The 20591-nt window shown below is 38.4% G+C and overlaps 1 protein-coding gene across 5 annotated transcripts in view; it reads right to left on the bottom strand.

Moving 5' to 3' along the window:
* LOC113606889 (serine protease inhibitor Kazal-type 10-like) overlaps nt 1-20591 on the bottom strand; it is a 90286-nt gene that overhangs the window by 69610 nt on the left and 85 nt on the right. For 4 of the 5 annotated variants that reach the window (XM_027081681.1, XM_027081679.1, XM_027081677.1 and 1 more), the window contains exons 2-3: nt 20191-20318; nt 13620-13717 (exon numbers count right to left, since the gene is read on the bottom strand). The gene's annotated coding sequence lies outside the window, so the exon portion shown is untranslated. Of the gene's footprint in view, nt 1-13619; nt 13739-20190; nt 20319-20591 lie in introns of all 5 variants that reach the window. The other variant, XM_027081678.1, reaches the window with a different exon arrangement.

Raw genomic sequence — 20591 nt, 5'->3', positions numbered from 1 at the left:
TCCCACTAAATTCTGGAACAAGACAAGAATGCCCACTTTCATCACTCTATTCAACATAATATTGGAAGTCCTAGCCAAAACTATCAGACAAAAAAAAAGGAAATTAGAGGTATTCAAATTGGAAAGGAAGAGGTAAAAATGACACTATTTTCAGATGACATATTCTATATAGAGAACCCTAAAGACTCCACACAAATACTCTTAGAACTAATAAATGAATTCAATAAGGTAGTAGAAGATTAATATAAAGAAATCTGTTGTATTTCTTTACACCAACAATGAAATATCAGAAAGTTTAAAAAAAATGTCCCATTTAAAAGCATGTCAAAAAAAAAAAAATATCTAGGAATAAACTTAACCAAAGAGTTGAAGGACCTGTAAGTTGAAAACTATAACACACTGATAAAGGAAACTAAAGATGACTCAAAGAAATGGAAAGCTAACCTATGCTCTTGGATTAGAAAAATTAATATTGTTAAAATGGCCATATAACTAAAAGCAATCTACAGATTTAATGTAATCCCTATCAAAAAAATCCATTACATTTTTCATAGAACTAGAACAAATAATCCTAAAATTTATATGGAACCACAAAAGACCCAGAATTGCCAAAGCAATCCTGGGGAAAAAGAACAAAGCTGGAGGCATAACCCTCCCATACTTCAGACAGTACTACAAAGCTACAGTAATCAAAGCAACATTGTATTGGCACAAAAACAGACATATAGATCAATGGAACAAAATAGAGTGCCCAGAAATAAACCCACATGACTACAGTTAATTAACCTACAACAAAGGAGACAAGAATATACAATGGTGAAAAGACAGTCTCTTCAGCAAGTGGTGTTGGTAAAGCTGGACAGCCTCATGTAAATCAATGAAATTAGAGCACTTCCAAACTGTAGACACAAAAAACCTCAATATGGTTTAAAGACCTAAATATAAGACACAACAGCCTAAAACTCCTAGAAAAGACAAAAGCAAAACATTCTCTGACATAAATCGTAGCAATATTTTCTTAGATCTCCCAAGACAAAAGAAATAAAAGTAAAAATAAACAAATGGGACCTAATCAAACTTAAAAGCTTTTGCACGGCAGAGGAAACCAACAAAATGAAAAAACAACCTACAGAATGGGAGAAAACATTTGCAAGCAATGCGACTGACAAGGGGTAAATGCTCCAAAATACACAAACAGCTCATACAACTCAGTATCAAAAAAACAAGCAACCCAATCAAAAAACTGAGAAGACCTAAATAGACATTTCTCCAAAGAAGACATACAGATGGCCAACATAGCACATGAAAAAATGCTCAACATTGCTAATTATTAGAGAAATGCAAATCAAAACCGCAATGAGGCATCACTTCACACTGATCAGAATGGCCATCATCAAAAAGTCTACAAAAAATAAATGCTGGAAAGGGTGTGGAGAAAAGGCAACCCTCCTACACTATTGGTGAGAATGTAAACTGGTGCAGCCACTATGTAAAACATTATTGAGCTTCCTTAAAAAACTAAAAATAGAGCAATGATATGATCCAGCAATCCCACTCTTGGGCATATACCAGAAAAGATGAAACCTCTAATTTGAAAAGATACGTGTACCCCAATATTAACAGCAGCACTATTTACAATAGCCAAGACATGGAACCCAAATGCCCATCAAGACATGATTGGTTTAAGAAGGTATATATATACAATGGAATATTCTTCAGCCATAAAAAAGAATGAAATATTGCCATTTGCAGCAACAAGGATGGACCTAGAGAATATAACACTAATTGAAGTCAGACAAAAACAAATATTATATGATATCACTTATAATGTGGAATATAAAAAATAATATAAATGAATTTATCTACAAAACAGAAACAGACTCACAGATATAGAAAACAAACTTATGGTTACCAAAGGGAAAAGTGAGGTGAAGAGGAATAAATTAGGAGTATGGGATTAACAGATACAAACTACTATACATAAAATAGATAAGCAAAGAGGATTTACTGGGTAACACAGGGAACTATATCCAATATCTTGTATTAACCCATAATGGAAAGTAATCTGTATACACACACACACACACATATATATATACTTCTATGGAATTGAATAATAATTTAACAATCAAACAAAACAATGTTATATCATGCTGTCAAAGCTTCAGCTCCAAAGCCTGTTAAGAAGGAAACATTTTACCTGCAAGTCTTATTCTTTAGTGACAGGATGACTTTGCCCTCAGTGTCACATGTAAACAGTTATTAGCAAAGTGACTTCATAATGGGTTCTAAGGTTCTCATAATGGGGCCACAGCTCTCAGATCATCAACAGAACTGAGCCTTTGAGGATTTGCTATGAACTTTCAACTGAAGGAACTCCCGTGGATGAATCACATTGTTCTTTATGGAAAAGATGAAACCTTTCTCTGTGGCTGTCTTGGCTATTGGCTATTTCTCATGTAAGGATTTATCACAGAATCTCAGGGAGGGAGTAAACATTTGATCTTCTAAGGGAAGTAACCAGCCAATGATAACTGACTTCTGGATGTTGGGATTTTTGAAATTTTGACATTTCTCTTGGAGTTAACGAATTCACTACTTCAACCAAAATGATTATTGGTGGTTGAGTCCATTTTTTAATATCCCAAGAATTCTGCCACAGAGAGGTTCAGACTCAAGATATTTTAAGGGATGATCCCTATAATGTACAACGAACATTTGATAAATAATCGGTCTCTGACTTGATAATCAATTTCCTCTCTCCTCCCTCTTCTTCCTGATACTTGCCCACCAGCCAGACACCCCCACACACTTGTGTTGTGCGTGTGCACACACACAAAGGCCTTCTACACAAAGCAGGGTCAGTTTCTGACGTGGCTTACTATTACAGCACAACCCGATGTTATCAAATCTCAAGAGAGGGTTCAGCTCTTCCTAAGTCCAGCAAAATGACACCAACAAGGGAAGTCCGTGATGTGAAACCATCTGCTGGCACGATGACACAGATAGAGGGGGAGGCAAAGAGAAGCTTCAGCCTCAGAGCTGAAAGAAGTCAAGGCTGTGAGGTAGACATAAAGGATGAAGGTAACAGGAACAGTTAATAGTTTGGGTAAGCAGTTGTTGACACAGAGGTCAAACAAAGGAAGACGCTTCCTTAGAAACATAGAGAATTTGGAACGAGTATATTCAAGACAGGAAATTAAAAAATATATATATATAAGAGTTCTGTCAGCAGGTAGCCAGGATGACTATCAAGAACTAGACTTGTCTCTAAAGTGGGTCTAGACAATGTATGAGCTGCCCGGCAGTGGATGATATGTTGAGTCCCCGGGTTTAAATCTCTCCTGCTTAAGGTCAGCATTAAAGCTAGAATGGGCTAATGCTGAATTCTCAGGCGGCACATTGTGTGTCAGGCATGAGGAGGGGAAGGAAACAGTGTTTGGGAATCAGGCCTCGTCAGACAAACCTTGTGTGAAGAAGCCGCATATGTTTCTATGATTTTCATGGTTACTGATTTGCATGAGGTTACTTAATGGGCAAAGTAGCTGTTCACATCTCAACACTACGTTTTTTTGATCCTTTTACTAAATTTTTTTTTCCAGATATTTTTGGTAACATTGCATATAAGGTAAGTTTGCTACTTCCTGCATAAGAATGATTTTACAATCCTAAGCTTGTAGTATTTCTATTAGGTTGAACTATATTAAACCATATAAAACTGCTAATATTTGACCATTTTTGAGCTACACAGTGGCAATTTATATGGTTCAAGCTAGACATCTCTGTCAAAATAAATACTGAGGAAAACCAGGACTCATCCCTGTCTCTTACTCCTCCTTCACCTCCTTATCTACCGCTAGCAATTAAAGCTCCTAATTTTTGTTTTTTAATAACTTTCTTCCCTCTAAGTTCATTGCTGATGCTTTCATTCAAGCCCTTCTGACTTTTTGCCCATATTATTTCAAGAGCCATCTAACGATTTCCTTGCACTTAGTTTGATCCAGGGGTTGGCAAACCACGGCCACCACTTTTTGAAAATAGAATTTTATTGGAACACGGGCACACTCTTTTGTTTACATACTGTCTCTGGCTGCTTTCAACAACAAAGCTGAGCAACAGAGAGTGTAGTACGGCTTTTAATTGGACAATATCTACTACCTGGATCTTAATAGGAAAAGTCTATCAATCCCTACGGTAATCTTCTCCACAATCATAAGGATGGGCCTACTAAAATTCAAATCTGATTGAGACACCACCCTCCTTAAAGCAGGACTCCTACTACCCTTAGCGTAAACTTTTTGCATATCCTCCTTGACCCAGCCTCTTTGTCCCTAAAAGGAGAACTCCCCTTTTCTCACTTTAGGTTCTAGCTAACTTAAACCATTTTGGGATCCTTGCTATTCCCATTTGTCTTTGTACTGTAATTCCCTCTAATTAAATTATCCTTCTTTCTATACTTATATCCAATTTTAGAAGTCATTTTCATTCTTTAGGAACACACTAAAGAATCAATTCTTCGGTAAATCCTTCCCAAACAAACCATATGGGCTTAATCATTAAAAGACGAGGTAAGAGACAAAAACAGTATTTCCCAAAGAGTGATTTGAGTACCTTCTTATAGTATTAGTGATGATTGTAGTTAATATGCCAATGAATATCTTTTACTGCAATAATTATAGCTTTTTAAAATGTGTGTTAGAAAAAATATAAGTACAACTTCAAATTCAAGATATCATGAATATTCATGCTTAGGACCAATCTAAGGTGACTAGTCAAGTTTAAAAAGGCAGCCAATTAAAGAAAAATGGCATATGAATTCAGAAGGAATCGTGAACCAAGTAACTGAAATCTGAGAAACATTACTGTACGTAATGGGAGCCATTGAAGTTTTGTACACAGGGCAGTAGGCTAAAAAACTGGATATATGGATAGACTGTGATCTGAACCTATGGAGTAGGGAATTGTGGCAGCTCATTCCTAATCTGCTCATTACACAGTTCTCATGAACTTTCCAAGTCTCCCTGTTGCCTACAGACAAATTATTCTGTCACTCAAGTTCCTCTAAGACCAGCTTACTCCAACTCTGGTAATATTGAAGAAATCAGGATAAAATGGGGGAGATAACTGGTAAAATCTGAACCTGGTAGCTTCTTCCCTCACTATTCCAGCTTCCTAATCCTCAAAAGACTGAACTATAGCCAGTGCCAGAGTGGGACCACACAGGGTAGCCCAATCCAGGCACAAGAGTTAAAGGAGGGTGGATTTTGATGAACTAAAATGACTCCAGAGGCACCTGGACAATGTTTATAGTCATTATTGCCACTTCCCAGAATAATCTACTTCCCTTCTAAGAAGTTACAGATACAAAATAGTCAAGGATTAGGGCTGAATAGCCTCAGCTGCCTTTCACAGAGAAAATTCCAAAGACTCTGACTGCTGAATTTAAGAGTTTTCATGTTTGAAGTCTAAAAGAAGACATATTTGATCATTATCTCCTCTCTGCACAAAACACCCGAGAACTTATATTAGAAGTCATTAAGAGATCATGCTGGGTAGAGAGTCTGACCTATGAGTTTTGTTTTAGGACATTTCGTGCCATCATTATCAAAAGAAGGCTATACAACGGAAACATATATGCTCCATAAGAGTCAACCCATTATGTGCTTCTAACAATGTTACATATTCTAACTCCTGCGTGTACTGCTTTGCGAACATGTAAGTGAAAACCAAAATCCCCAAACAGAACCCTCTTTTGAGAATCTAATGTGTAGCTGACTGATAACACTTCTACATATTTTGGAAAATGTGTGTGAACTCCTTAAGATGTGATCCTCTAAACTGAAAACAGCGTCATTGGAGTTTCAGTTCTGCTGGGTGAATCCAAGGGGCGTGGGGTAACAGGGACTAAAGTGAGATTTTGAGTCTCACCTACAACTCTAGCAGAGAAGCCTCCCTCTATCAGTGTTGAACATTAAGTTTCAATATGAGGTTTTATGTGAAAAAGGTTTTGTTCCTAAAATGTTTGAAAATCATAGCTGTCAGACAAATCGCCCTTTTCAAGATAACAATTAAAGCAACAAGTCTCAGTACTTAGTCAGAAGATCTTGGGTTGAGTCCTGCCCTTGTGGTTAAGTGATACTGGGAAATCTCATAACTCCTCCAAACCTTGAGTTCTTATTTACAAATATGAGATTATATTTACTGCTTCACTTGCTAAATATGCTCTGACCACACTGACTCTTCTTTCCTAATATTTTCAAATGTACAAAGCTCTTTCCTGCTCCAGGACCTTTGGACAAACATAAGAATGTTTTCCCTATGATTTTCATAGGGCTAGTTCTTCCTCTTCATTTAAGTTTCAGCCTATATATCTCTTCCTCACAGATGCCTTCCCTGACCATTCTACCTAGCACAGATTTATCTCTGACATTTTCCACGTTAATATGCTTCTGTTTCCTTCATAATTCTTATAACTCGCACTTTATTTTCTATTTCTTTTTTAAATTAATTAATTTTTGGCTGCTTTTTGGGTCTTCGTTGCTGCACACAGGCTTTCTCTAGTTGCAGAGAGCGGGGGCTACTCTCTGTTGTGGTGCGCAGGCTTCTCGTTGCAGTGGCTTCTTTTGTTGCGGAGCATGGGCTCTAGGCACGCAGGCTTCAGTAGCTGTGGTGTGTGGGCTTCAGTAGTTGTGGCTCACGGACTCTAGAGCGCAGGCTCAGTAGTTGGGGCGCACGGGCTTAGTTGCTCTGCAGCATGTGGGATCCTCCCAGACCAGGGCTCAAACCCGTGTCCCCTGCATTGGCAGGAGGATTCTTAACCACTGCGCCACCAGGGAAGTCCCCTTTTTTCTATTTCTTTATTTCCTAATTTTAAGCTCCATGAAGTCAGAAGGCAGGTTTTTGACTTATTCATAGTACTTAGCACTATGTCTAGTACTTCATAAGCACTGTAAGTACTTATTGAATGAATGAATGAGTTCTTGGGGAGAATGAAAGTAATAATGGGTATAAAAAGCACTTTTAAACTTAACCCTTTATAAGTTATCTTTTTTTGAAGTTTTATCACTTGTTGTATGGACTCAATCTCTCAGAATTGACAGTGTGGTTAAGAGTGAAGACTGATCCTTATTGACCTGAATTGGAATTTCAGCTCTTCTATTCAAACTATGATCTAGGACAGATAATTAACCTCAGTAATTACCTGAGAGGTTGGCCGTGAGAACTGAAAAAGATAATGCATAAAGGGAGCCTAGCATAACACCTGTCACATAGGAGACCATCAGTGTCCTTGTTATGTTGCTTCTAACTAGAGGACCAACTGTCCCAGTTTGCCTGAGACTGAGGGTTTTCCTGGGATGCAAAAATTTGAGTGCTAAAACAGGACAGTGTCGGACAGACTGGAATAGTTGTCATCTTACCATCAACATGCTTTCATACCTAGCCCCTAGTTCTCCTTCCATATTTACCAAGTCTTTCCTTCACTCAGACCATAAAACCTATATCATAGTCATCTTCAGCCAGTACTACACTATCTTCCAGACAATCTCAAAACTTCACCTTATAGGCTTCCAAGGGAGTGCTCATGATAATTCCATGGAACACACTGACATTCCTTAGAGGGAAGAGAAACTGTACAGATGACTGCTACCCCTTCTCCCAAATTTATTACTAGCTCTTCACTTCCATCCTTTCTTCAAACTTACTGTCTACCCATTTTCCTAGGATCCCAAGGTTTCAGGGAAATGAAAAGTAACTTCTCAGTGCTAAGAATTTATCCTTAGGGTTTTAGTTTAAAAGCAGGATGAATATTACTCTGTTGAAGTATATAATCCAGGTTTTAATATATTCACAGAGTTGTGAAACGATCAACACTATCTAACTTCAGAATAATTTTCATCAAAAATAAACCTGTATCCATTCTACCATCCCCCCAGTACCTGGGAATCACCAGTTTACTTTCTGCCTTTATGGATTTGCCTATTCTAGACAATCAATATAAATGGAATCATACAATATGTGGTTTTTTGTTTCCAACTTCTTTCCTTCAGCATAAGGTTATCAAGGTTCATCCACGTTGTACAATGTATCAGTTATTTAAGCTTTTTATGGCTGAGTAATATTCCATTGTATGGCTATACCACATTGTTTTTATCCGTTTGTCCATTAATGGACATTGGGTTGTATATACTTTTTGGCTATTATAAATAATATTTCTGTGAATATTCATCTACAAGGTTTTGTGTGGACATATCTTTTCATTCTCTTGGGTATATATCTAGGAGTGGAATTTCTGAGTCATATAGTAACTCTATGTCTAACATTTCACAGGATTGTCAAACTGTTATCCAAAGCAGCTGCAACATTTTACAATCTCACCAGCAATGTGTGAGAGTTCCAATTTCTCCCCAACCTCGTCAACATCTGTTATTGTCCATCTTTTTTATGACAACCATCTTAGTGGATGTGAAGTGGCATCTCATGGTTATAATTTGAATTTCTCTAGTGAGAAATGATATTTAATATCTTTTCATGGACCGACTAGCCATTTGTATATCTTCTCTGGATAAATTTCTATCCAAACTCTTTGCTGACTTTTTAATCAGATTATTTGCCTTTTTATTGTTGAGTTGTAAGAGTTCTTTATATATTTTGGATACAAGGAACTTGTATCTAATCAGATATAGATTTGCAAATATTTTCTCCCATTCTGTGCATTGTCTTTTCATTTATTGATGGTGTCCTATGAAGCACAAAAGATTTTAATTTTGATGAAGTCCAATTTATCTATCTGTTGCTTGTGCTTTGTCATATCTAAGAAACCGCTGCTTAACCCAAGGTCATAGAGATTTACTCCTGTGTTTTCTTCCAAGAGTTTTATAATTTTAACTCTTACACTTAACTCTTTGACCCATTTTGAGTTAATTTTTGTATATGGTATGAGGTAGAGGATTCAACTTCACTTTTGGTATGTGGATATCCAGTTGTCTCCACACCATTTGTTGAAGACTACTCTTTCCCACTGAAGCATCTTAACATCATTGTTGAAAATCAATTGACCATAAGGGTTTATGTCTGGACTCTAAATTCTATTCCATTGGTCTATATGTCTATCCTTATGCCAGTACCACACTGTCTTGATTTCTGTAGCTTTGCAGTAAGTTTTGAAATTAGGAAGGTGGATTCTTCAACTTTGTTCTTTCTCAAATTGTTTTGGCTATTGTGAGTGCTACAGAAAGTATTAAAGGTGGTGTCAAACAATAATGTACAGATCTGTTTAGCATAATAGTTCTAAGAGTAACATACAAGGGAAAAGTAAGTATTCTAACAATAGATGATTGGTTTCAATAATTTATAGTATATCTGCAATTAACAGTTCCTAACAGAGAAGGAAAGGTGTCACTGCTTATGGTAATGCTAAAAATGTAGATGCCCCAGTGACCTCTGAATTTACTGGCAGGAAATTTAGTATTTTCCAAGGTTTTTATTTCCCAAATAGTTCTTAGCATCTCCAAAGATAGTAACAGGACTGAAGGGAAGTACAGTTTTCTCAAATTAAATCTTCTCCTTTTCCCAGGGTGGTACCGCCACTTAAACATCCTTGTCCATGCCTCTCCCTGATGTTTAGTACACCTATTTCGTGAGAATCTTCTTCTTGTCCCAGGCCAGTAGAGAAATCCATTCTGCTTCTCATGCCCAGCAGTTTCAGAGATTTCACACATAAGAATTATTTGAGTTCCCAACTTTCACAGTATCTTCTTTAGCCTATAGTTGCTTTCTTTTCAGATTATGAAGGCATTCCAAATGTGAGGCCAGAGCATGTACATAATAAGATGAGGGGCTCAAGCACACTTTTACACTGACAACACATGCGCCTCCATCCTTCAGGTTCCAGTTCAAGTTCTGTCTGATACTTTCTTTCTGCATCCTGGGACAGTCAGAAGGTTGATCTGCTTGAGAACACCAAAACTCTCTGGCTAAACATTTTGCTTAAAGGCTCATCCTTTTTAAGCCATATATGATTTTTAAAAAGTCCCACTAGACCTTACACATTAAGTTTTCTAAAAACCATCATGATACAATGTTAAGTTAAAAACGAGAAAATGTAAGGATATAAAATGATGTATACAGTATGATCAGACTTTTGAAAATATATTTATTACATACATACCAAAATATAAAATATTAAAGAGACTACATGATGGGGAGCTTTTGAAAACTTATAAATACACCTGACTTTAATTTAATGTTTATTATATGTCAGGCACTGTGCTTGATGCTACATAGGAATTATCTCATTCAATATTCAAAACAATCCTATGAAGTAGGTATTGGTATTAACTCCCATTTTATAATTGAGATTTGGAGAATTTAGGGACTTATTCAAGATCTCATAGCTCATGAGGGGAGAAACCAAGAAACAATTCCAGAAATCTAAAATTCAGAGCCCTCAAGCTTAACTTCACATTATCTTGATTAGAATCTTATATTTGGCCAGAGCCTTAGAATTTTTTAAAACAATCTCTCATTATTTGTCCATTTGTTTCATGAATCTTTAATAAACACCTAGTAAGTTCCAGACACTGTGCTAGGTGCAGGTAAAGTGAAAAAAAAAAAAGAAGAAGATACTATTACTCTCAGGCTATTACTATAAATAATACAGGTATATAATTAACAGCCTGCTAGAGTTTAGAAAGTACTTTCCTAAACAGGGCACCTATGAAACCCATACCAATACTGCATGGTAGGCAGGGATGAGATTATTCCCTTTTTACACATAAAAAGAAAAGACTCCAAAGTTAATTGCTTTGCCCAAGTCAAACAGGAAGTATTTACAGAAGATGAACAATGTTTTTTATTTCCTATGTGGCTACTGTTACTTTTTTTATTTAATGGACCACTTTTTCAAGAAAAACGCAATAACAGCAGTCCACTGACTATAATTTATCACAGAATGTAGTAATTGGCTTGCTGTTGTTATTACATTTCTGCTGAAGACAAATATTTTCACTTATGTTTTCCACACTGCGGTATCTATCTTTTTCTTGACCATTATGCTCTTTGCGGCCCCACAATATGAATCCTCCCTGTTTGTAGTTCATAGAGCACTTTCACTATGAGCCTCCAAGAGCCCATCTCAGTAGGTACCCAAAATGACCATAATTATGGTGATTTTACAAATAAGAAAATTCCGGTTCAGAAAAGTGAAAAGATTTTCCCATGGTTCTTCAGGGAGTCATTGTTTTCCCTTCCCCCTACTTCACATACAAGTTTATACATTTGCTAAAAGCTCTAATAATATTTCACCATGATTACAAATTAGAGGGGTCTCCAGAGTGAAGGGGGTATTGAGGGGAGAGGCAAATATTTGTAGTTCCGGGTTATTTTTAAGTTAAGAGTTTACAGATCAAGACCTGTCTTTGCTTAAAATCCCTATAATAGTACAGCCAGAGTAGAAGGAAGAAAGGTTGTATTTCATACAAATTGTCACTAAATATTTATATCAATTTCTCTTAGAGCTTTGCACCTCACTCTTACAATTCAACACAGTGGAAAATGTCAGAAGGTCAAAAAATCTTGAATGTGAAGTGATTTTCCTTTGTTCGTCATGAGTGAACCGATTTGAATCAAGCATCATCTTTCCTTCAAAAAGCGGAATTCATTGTATTTTCTTATTTTTAAAAAATCAATAAATCTTATCCTATGGAAAGCTCCTCTTTAACTCAAGATATATTTAATGAGATGCACCAGAATTGTGTTTGTTTTTAGAAATACAGAGCTGAGTAGGAAGTGACCCCTGAGTTTAAACAACTCACAGTCTGGTAGGCTAACTGGACAATTCATTCATTTATTCAGTAAATATTCTTTAAGGACTTATGAAACTGAGAGACTTGGCTAGATTCTGGGTCCTCAATGGTAATCAAAATAAGTCTGTACCCTTGTGCAGTTTACAATCCAGTGAGGGAGCAAGAAAACATGATTAAAAAAATATAATAAAATGTGAGAAAGAGAAAAGCAACCCATGACATCCAGGAGCTGACCATGGCATTGCTATAGTTTGGCCTTCTACTCACAGCTAGGCCTTGATGTTCTCCTGTTTATCATAAACAATTTCACAAAACATGAACATCCAACAAAGCTGCTCTGCAACCATGATGTATCAAGACAAAGACAATACTACTCCATAATTATGCCTGAACACAGGCAAAACATAAACATTACCCAAACTACCAAACATCCCCTATCTAGGCTAATATGAGTGACTGTTGCTTCTTTACCAATTACAACTTTAGCCTGTGGCTATTCTTCCCTCCTTCTAAATAAGACTTTTTAAGATACCAAATCATAGAATTACTCTCACTTCCTAAAAGCATCCAATCCAGGGCAAAGCCAGTCTTCCTTAAAATTTCCCTAAATCAACCTAATAATCCCAAATCCTACAGTAAATCCTTCCTAGTATCCTTTTACTGAGATACCCTATGGCTTCCATGCGTGTTCTCCCTCGCGGTGATGAATAATAAATCCAATTTGTCCAACTAAAGTGCTCCTCGTGGTCTTTGACAAATGCAAAACTTGAAAGTGGCAACAATACCATGCCTGTTGTTCAAACCCTCTTTTCTCACTTCTCTCTGCAGGGGCGTTGACAGGGGTATAAAGAATATGAAAATAGGTGATACTTGAACTCTTAAATTAAGGGGTAGGGAATAGTTTATTCATTTATTCATTCATTGGCTTATATGCTAACTTGTTCCAAAAATAATTTAATGTGGCTGATATTATTCAGTGGATTCAGAGGTACAAAGTAGGGGGCAGCTCCCTGAACACTGTCATATAAAGACAACACTCCTGACCTAAGGAAACACCTAAAGACAATGGAACGCTAAGGTGGAATGGGGGTACCCCAAATAACACTGATGTTTAATGGGACACCCCTTCCCTAACAGCTGAGGCTCCCTCTACCCTTTCCCCAACGAGGGATGACATATTAATCACCTGCTGTCAGGTTCTACCTGACTTCCTGTCCTTATAAGCATCTTCTTCCCTTTATTAGAGACTCTTCATTCCCATCTCCATTTTCAATTCCTATCCACTACTGGTAACAAGTCTGTTCTCAAGTTCTAAAAGAAAAATCCTCACTTTTTCCTGTTAGTCTTGAAGAACTTAAGAAGCTCTAGATCAATTCTCAGGCGAGTCCAAGTCAAGTCACTCTTAGTCAAATCTAATGATTTTCAAGTAGAGCAGTACTGTTCTCTTAAGAGGCGTTTAAAAATATGTTGGGATGTGATTTTTGCTTGTCACAGTGACTGGAGTGGTAGTACTAGCATTCAGTGGATGAAGGCCCTGCAATGCACTGGACAGTCCCACGCAGTAAAGAAGGGACCCATCCAAAATGCCAATAGTACTCCTACTGAGCCACATCTTACCCATAGATGGAAAGTATCTATCACATCCAACCCTCCTGCTTCTCCCCATGCCCACACCAGATATCAATAATCAATGTCAGTGTACGCCACTGAGCTGAATATGGTTTCAAAAATCTTTCTCAACATAGCAATCCAAGCATGCTGTGTCTATCAGATTTGGCATGGATGACAAAATCTATCTGCCATTCCTGCCCTTACCTTTTTCTGTTTAAGACTAAGGAAGCTTCATTGTTCTTGAGATGAAGTCTTCACCTGGCACCCTGGTCCTATTCCATTTCCTTGCCTTGGTCATCTGACTGTAACAGAGAAGAAAAAACCTGAAATGTACATGATAGCCCATTCTCAAGGCTCTGCCTTCCAAACTTGACCTTTAAAGGTATAAGACTTTTCATTTGTATAGAAATAAAAAGTTGCAGAACAGAGAATAACATTGGCTTGTTAGAAGTTTACAGGAACATTGTGACCTGACCTATGTGGACAGCTGGAAGCACAAAGGATTCTGGCACCAAGAAGTTTGCAACAACCAGTCACACTCCCTCCCCTTTTTGTATAAAAGCAGCCTGAATTCTAACTCGGGTAAGATGGTTCTTTGGGACACTAGTCCACCATCTTCTAGGTCTCCTGGCTTCCCAAATAAAGTTGCTATTCCTTGCCCCAATACCTCGTCTCTTGATTTTTTTGGCCTGTCATGCAGTGAGCAGTATGAGCTTGGACTTGGTAACATGACTGCTCTCCCAGGCCTTCTAAGACAAGGGCCCTATCAGCAATGTGACTTCTGTGGCTGGGACCCTGCACCGTCCCAACAGGTCTAACAACAAATGCCTGCCTGCCGGCATTACCTCTCTGAAGGCTTGCTCCTGGTACAGTGAGTGAGCTACACCCTCTAGTGGGGAAACTACATGTAGCATATTGAACTTCTTTGGAAGAATAACACCCAAAAGAAAATCCAACTCAGTGACTGAATTTTTAAAAAGGGGGGTGGGGGGATGTGAAGTGAAGTGGGGGAGGCAGGGAGGATTTCCATGGCACCTGTACTTGAAAAGTCCAGAGGAGTCTCTGAATTCAGGCATGGCTAGATACGGAGTCTCAAAAACTGTTGCCAGAATCTTTCTCTCTCCATGTTTTGGATCCATCCATGCTCTCCTCGAGGTTGTCTTCATTCTCAGGCTTTGACCACCCCATCCCGTTCCCATTGCAGTGGTAGACACTGGTAGTTCTAGAGATACAACTTCAGTAGAAGAGAACTTTCCTTTCTCAAAACAAAAGATTTGATGCTTATTAGACTAGTTGGGATAAGACTGCTGAATCAGTCTTTAGTGCTACAAGCATGCTTAACTATTACTGAAATTGAAATGGACTGATTTACAAGGCATTGCAGGAGCCAGGGGTGAGACAGCCCTGCTACGTGGACTAGAAGAGGATAAAGAACTGTTCCCCAAAGGAATATTGAGGCACTACTGCCAGGAGAAATGAAAGAAGTCAAGCAAAAACAACATGCATTGACACTACCCTTTCTGGATGCCATCTTTCCCTCCTCTGAATCTGAGGTTGTCCTCAGGCCTGCCCAGAGCTCAATCCCCTGCTATTTTTCTGCCTCTACAACACTTAACTATTTAGCCTATTCGTATCATAATAAGTTATGGTACTCCCAGGAGCTGAAACACTTTACTATCTTGGCAGAAGGCAAGGAAATGTCACCCAGAGCTAAAGCTTCTGGAAAATACACTTTCGTACCCATACAAAATCATTTGACATCCTGGCCCACAAACCATGGGCAGTCTGGTGTCCTCCCAAATTCAGAGGACCACAGGGCATTTACATTCTCATGGTTCCTTCTTGCTCTGTATCCCTAATTTTGCAGAGCTCTCCAGCAGCCCCTCATTTCACCTTTTAATACTGACACCTCATTCTCCACCACTTTGGTGCAGGTTAGACTCTCCCCATCTTCCTTCATTCCTCAAGCACTTTCAAGGCTATTTGGGGGTAACAAACGTTTTCTGAACGTCTGGGATAATAGAGGAGATTAATGGCTAACGTAGCATAGGAAATATATTAGGACTATTCTGGTTAAGAGTGATGAAATCTAACTGAAACTTAGGTCAAACAAGAATTGTGTGGGTTCATGTGATTAGGAGGATCCAGGGTGGGTCTTAATTCAAGCACCGCAGTATCCCCAGACTTAAGCAATGCCAGGAGTTTTACTCTCCACCTCTGCCCTTTGCTAGTCTATGAATTTCATTACATGCTGGTTTCATCATCTCCCATACAGACTCCATCTACATGATGATATAATGGCTGCTACCACCCCCAGGCAGGTGTTCTCATAGTTCAAGAGCCAAAAGGAAAAGGGTTGGGGGTGGGAAGAAGGGAAATCATGGGGCTTAGCCACCCCCCCATCAATATGCAACTGCAATCCCCCAGTACAGGGAATTGAATTTTTTAAGTAAGTGTCTTATAACCTCCAAAAGATTAAACGTAAGCACAGAAATGAGGAATAAATCACATCTATATTGTAGTTTGGGTTAAGAAACAGTCTACAAATAATTGTAATTTAAAATATTTATATTTTAAGAAAATATAGCATAGTAAAGAATATGATGGATGAATCTTATGTTTCCAACTTGAAATTTTTAATTATTGATTTAAATTTAGAATTTTAAGAGAATAAAAATTTTATTAAGACTGTAAATGTTATTGGCATTTTGAAAAGTTGTCATTTGCCATATTTATGTTTAATTGAATAGACTTGTAACATTTACTCGTGAAGGTTTTTTGTTAAACAATTGAAGTGCTTAAAAGCAAAAATTGAGTGTATTTATCCTTTCCTTAATCCCTTCTTCAACTAAACTTAACTGTGTGCCCAGCCCCCCGTTTATGTTTGAGAAACTGATTCACCTGGATGTTTATTTGATTGTCTCCATTTACCAAACTGCAGGTAGAAACATATCCACTTATCATCATTGTTCCCTTGCACCTAGTCCAATGCCTCGCCCCCAAAATATTTGTTGAATGAATTAATGAACCATGTCAGGCTCAAAATGCAACCAGCTTTTGAAAACTACAACTGCTTTCTACCTGCTACTTTTGGAATTTAAGGGAGATCAGTTTCCATCTCAGTATTGGGCTCACCTAGCTGGGCCCAGTTCACCAGCACTTTCCATTTCTTTCCTTGTAACAGCTGGATGAGGTTGATTCACCTTCTACTTATGGGGGGGCAACTTGCTCATTTAGTCAAGGTCAGGAGAGTCATAGGGCATGTAAGGGGAAACAGTGAGTCCTGTGTGCACATAGGACGTGACGTTTGTGAAGCAAAATGAGATTGAAATGGTAGGCTGCAACCAATGAATACTGGGCCTTGGAAGTCTGATTAACAAGTTACAAATGTATACTTCAAGGTTTAAAGTTGAAGAAAAAATGAGCCATTGACACATTACCCAGTGTGCTTTAGGAAGATTAATCAGATTGTTATTTGGAGTAAAATTATAAGATTGCACAAGAGGAATATGGGTTTTGAAGTAAGACAGGGAAAATTTCACAATGATTATCTTTATTTACTGGCTGTGTGAGCTTTAGCAAAATACTTAACCTCTCTGAACCTGAGATACATTACCTGTAAGATGGGACAAGCAATACTTACAGAGTTCATAGGGATTAAATATAATCATGTATTTAAAAGGGTTGGTAGAGAGACATTGTGATTAAAAAAATACAAAACAAAACAATAAGAATTTGCAAGAGAGACACTAGAGCCAGGATGATGATACAGAGACACAACTAAGAAGTAGTGACAGAGAAGCTCATGGGGGAAGGAGAAGTGAGCTGAAGAGGGTGTCTGTAATTACTATTTCAAGTGTAGCTGCATAGAGCCTGGACTCACTCAGTGTCTTCTGTGCTGCTTGGGCATCCTGACATTCCACTGTGCCAGGATTTCCCAAATTTCACTCAAGTGTTCTTGTAGATGATGTCTCCCAGATTACCTAGGAGCAGAGACTGTTTCCTAGTCATCTTTGCAGCCCTGTCTAACATATTCCCAGGTCCCATGTAGTCTCTTAGTAAACGTTGGCTGATGGTAAATAGCTCTTGGCATTTCAAACAACATTTTTTCTAAAAAAATAACTTATTTACTCTCACACCTCTAGAGATCAGGCTAAAAGATCAGCACTAGAAGCAGTGACAGGGAAAACACAGTAAGGCTATTTATTTATTTGTTATTTTTTTCTGCTGCACCACGCAGCACGCGGGATCTTGGTTCTCCGACCAGGGATGGAACCCGTGCCCCCTGCAGTGGAAGCACAGAGTCTTAACCATTCGACCTCCAGGGAAGTACCAAGGCTAATTATTTAAAAGAAAGCTTTTTGAGTTTCTGAAGTTTCATTCTAAATCTTTTCACTTTCTTGGGACATAACCTTGATCTTGAACAGTATGGTCCAAATTAAAAATGATAAACAAGGGCCTTGTTCCTTTATGCTCACTCCGACCTCATGTTTATAAAAGCCTCCTATGCAGCCTTTTCTTTTCTTTTTTCCTTTTGTGTGTGTGCGTGTGTGTGCATGCCTAATCTACCACCTTGTGTTTGGTTTTGAAACTTCGATTCCCTACGCACATACCTACGTACAACATCCTTTCACAGCATTTCCTTATGTAACTTGGGAAAATTTATGATGCTTTTGAAAGTGAACTTCATGCTAAGAATATCACAACCTAAGAATTCAGCCCTTGCAACTTCAAACACTGCTGAGAAGAAGGAAGAAAAAGAGGCTTCTGAAGAATCAAACAGTAACTGCTAACCTTTGTGGAATATTTGCTATGTGCCAGGCACTCTTTAAGTGGATTACAAATATTACCTCACAAAACACAAATAAGAGAAAGGTGGTGGAGAAATTGGAACCCTTGCACTGTTGGTGAGATTGTAAAATGGTGCAACTGCTATGGAAAAATTAAAAATTACCATGTGATCTAGCAATCCCACTTTGGGGTATATATCCAAAAGAATGGAAAGCTGGATCTAGAAGAGATATCTGCACACTAATATTACCTGAAGCATTATTCACAAATGTCTATTCACAACAGACGTTTGGGAAGCAACCCAAATGTCCGCTGATGGATGAAAGAACAAAATATAATACATGCATACAATGCAATATTATTCAGCCTTAAAAAGAAAAGCCTGACACATGCTACAGCATGGATGAACCTTATAAACATTATGCTAAGTGAAAAAAGCCAAACAAACAGGGACAAATATTGTCCACTTATATGAGGTACAGGGAGTAGGACGGTGGTTGCCAGGGGCTGTGGTGGGCAGGTGGGGGTTGTTACTTAGTGGGCATAGAGTTTCAATTAGGGGGGATGAAAAAATTCTGGAGGTGGATGGCAGGGCAGTTGCACAACAATGTAAATATTCTTAATGCCAATGAGGTACTTAATGCCACTGTGCACATAAAATTGGTTAAAATGGTAAACTGTGTTATGTGTATTTTACCACAATTAAAAAGAAATCATGTGAAGAATCATTCATGTACAGACTCAAGACTGTACTGGTGGGGCTACCAGCCTTCCTTTTTGATGCATGTGCTAATAAAATCTACATACATCCCTCCAAGAACAAACAGTTCCAAAAACAAACAAATGAGGTAAATTAAAGCGTGGTAAAGCGTGGTAAATTAAAGATGGCCATAAATTCTTTGCTACTCGTTCAATTAAGAGGAGGAATCTTCCCTATCTCCCCTTGAATCTGGGGAGATTCCTTGATTAACAAAATGTGACAGAAGTAACTTCTACTCCCAAGGCTAGATCATATGAAGTCCTGTCCTTGAGCTTCCTGCTGTATGGCTTGGAACAGCTCACTTTTGCTCTATTTCCCAGTGTTCCCTATCAGAACCCAGCGATTTGCCCTGAGAGATCCAAACCAGAGGGAGAAGACCATGTGTAGGCACTCTGGTGGATAGCTCTAGATGAGCCCCTAGAGGGCTTACACCTTAAAGTGCCTACAATATAATCTCCATTGGAGCCCAAAGTTAACTAAATTCTCAGCTGACATCGAACTTCAAATGCATGAAACCCCAATCTAGAACTGCCCAGCTGAGCCCAGTCAACTCACAGAATCCTAACAAATTATGTGTTAGCCACTAAATTCTGCAGTGGTTTGCTATGCAGGTACCACAATGATGTCCATTTTTACCTAACAAACCCAAGGCTTAGAGCTGACATCTCAAGGTCACAGAGCGAGTACTCTATGGTTGGTTGAACCTGCAGATGTGGACTGCAATACGGAGGACCTACTGTAAAGTTATAAATGAATTTTTGGCCCCTAATCCCAGAGGTATTCAAGGGTTACCTGTACTTAGGGGCAAGAACTCGGGATTTGGAGGGTAAAAATCTGGGTTTCTGTCTAGCTGTGTGACACTGAGAAATTACCTATGTAGACATCGAATGCTGCCTGCCATTTCAGTTAGCAAAGAATGGTGTGGCCGTCAAGCCATCAATCACTGCAGCTGTCCCTGAAGGTGCACCCTACGGGGAGTCAGGATGGAGAAAAACAGGATTACAGACCCTAGACGCTTACGGTACATATCAAAGGAATGATTTCAATAAGCCCAGATTCTCACATCTTCTCATACATAAAAAAGAGCTAAAGTCACTAATTTGACATGTCTGTTTTTTCTTTAATCAGCAGTAATATTTTCATGTTCAACTACCTGTTTTTGTTTTGCGTTTTGTTTTTGTTTTCTTTTGCAAAATCTCCTACATATCTTGGTTCCTCCCTTACCTCTTCAGAACAGTCCGTCGGAGATATCTGAGAGGCTGTCTCCCGGGCTCAAGTCCTCAGCAAGTGCGCTGAATAAAACATAATTCTCAACTTCCAGGTTGTGCATTTTTTTTCAGTCCATATCCTCTCTGAAGATAAGTTTTATAAGGAAAAAACAAAAAACGGGTTAAACTGACTCCTGCCCATACGTCACGGTGTCAGGGAGTTTTCAATGAGACAATGACGTGAAAACCCTTTGGAAACTATAAAATATTGTAAATTACGTGTAGAGACAATGCCACAAAAGTAGGGAAGGGCTTATTTAACATTGACATCTTTAACTGCCCCACCCCCCCAAAAAAAAAAGATTTTCTGTTTTCAGGTGAACGAATTCTGGAAATATCGCTACTGGTACCTAGCTC

The sequence above is a fragment of the Aethalodelphis obliquidens genome, unplaced genomic scaffold, assembly GCF_003676395.1.
Source record: "Aethalodelphis obliquidens isolate GAN/ISIS:26980383/991018 unplaced genomic scaffold, ASM367639v1 scaffold45, whole genome shotgun sequence".
NCBI classification, from domain to species: domain Eukaryota; kingdom Metazoa; phylum Chordata; class Mammalia; order Artiodactyla; family Delphinidae; genus Aethalodelphis; species Aethalodelphis obliquidens.
The sequence above is the reverse complement of the archived record's forward strand: the minus strand, read 5'-3'. Positions and strand labels throughout refer to the sequence as shown.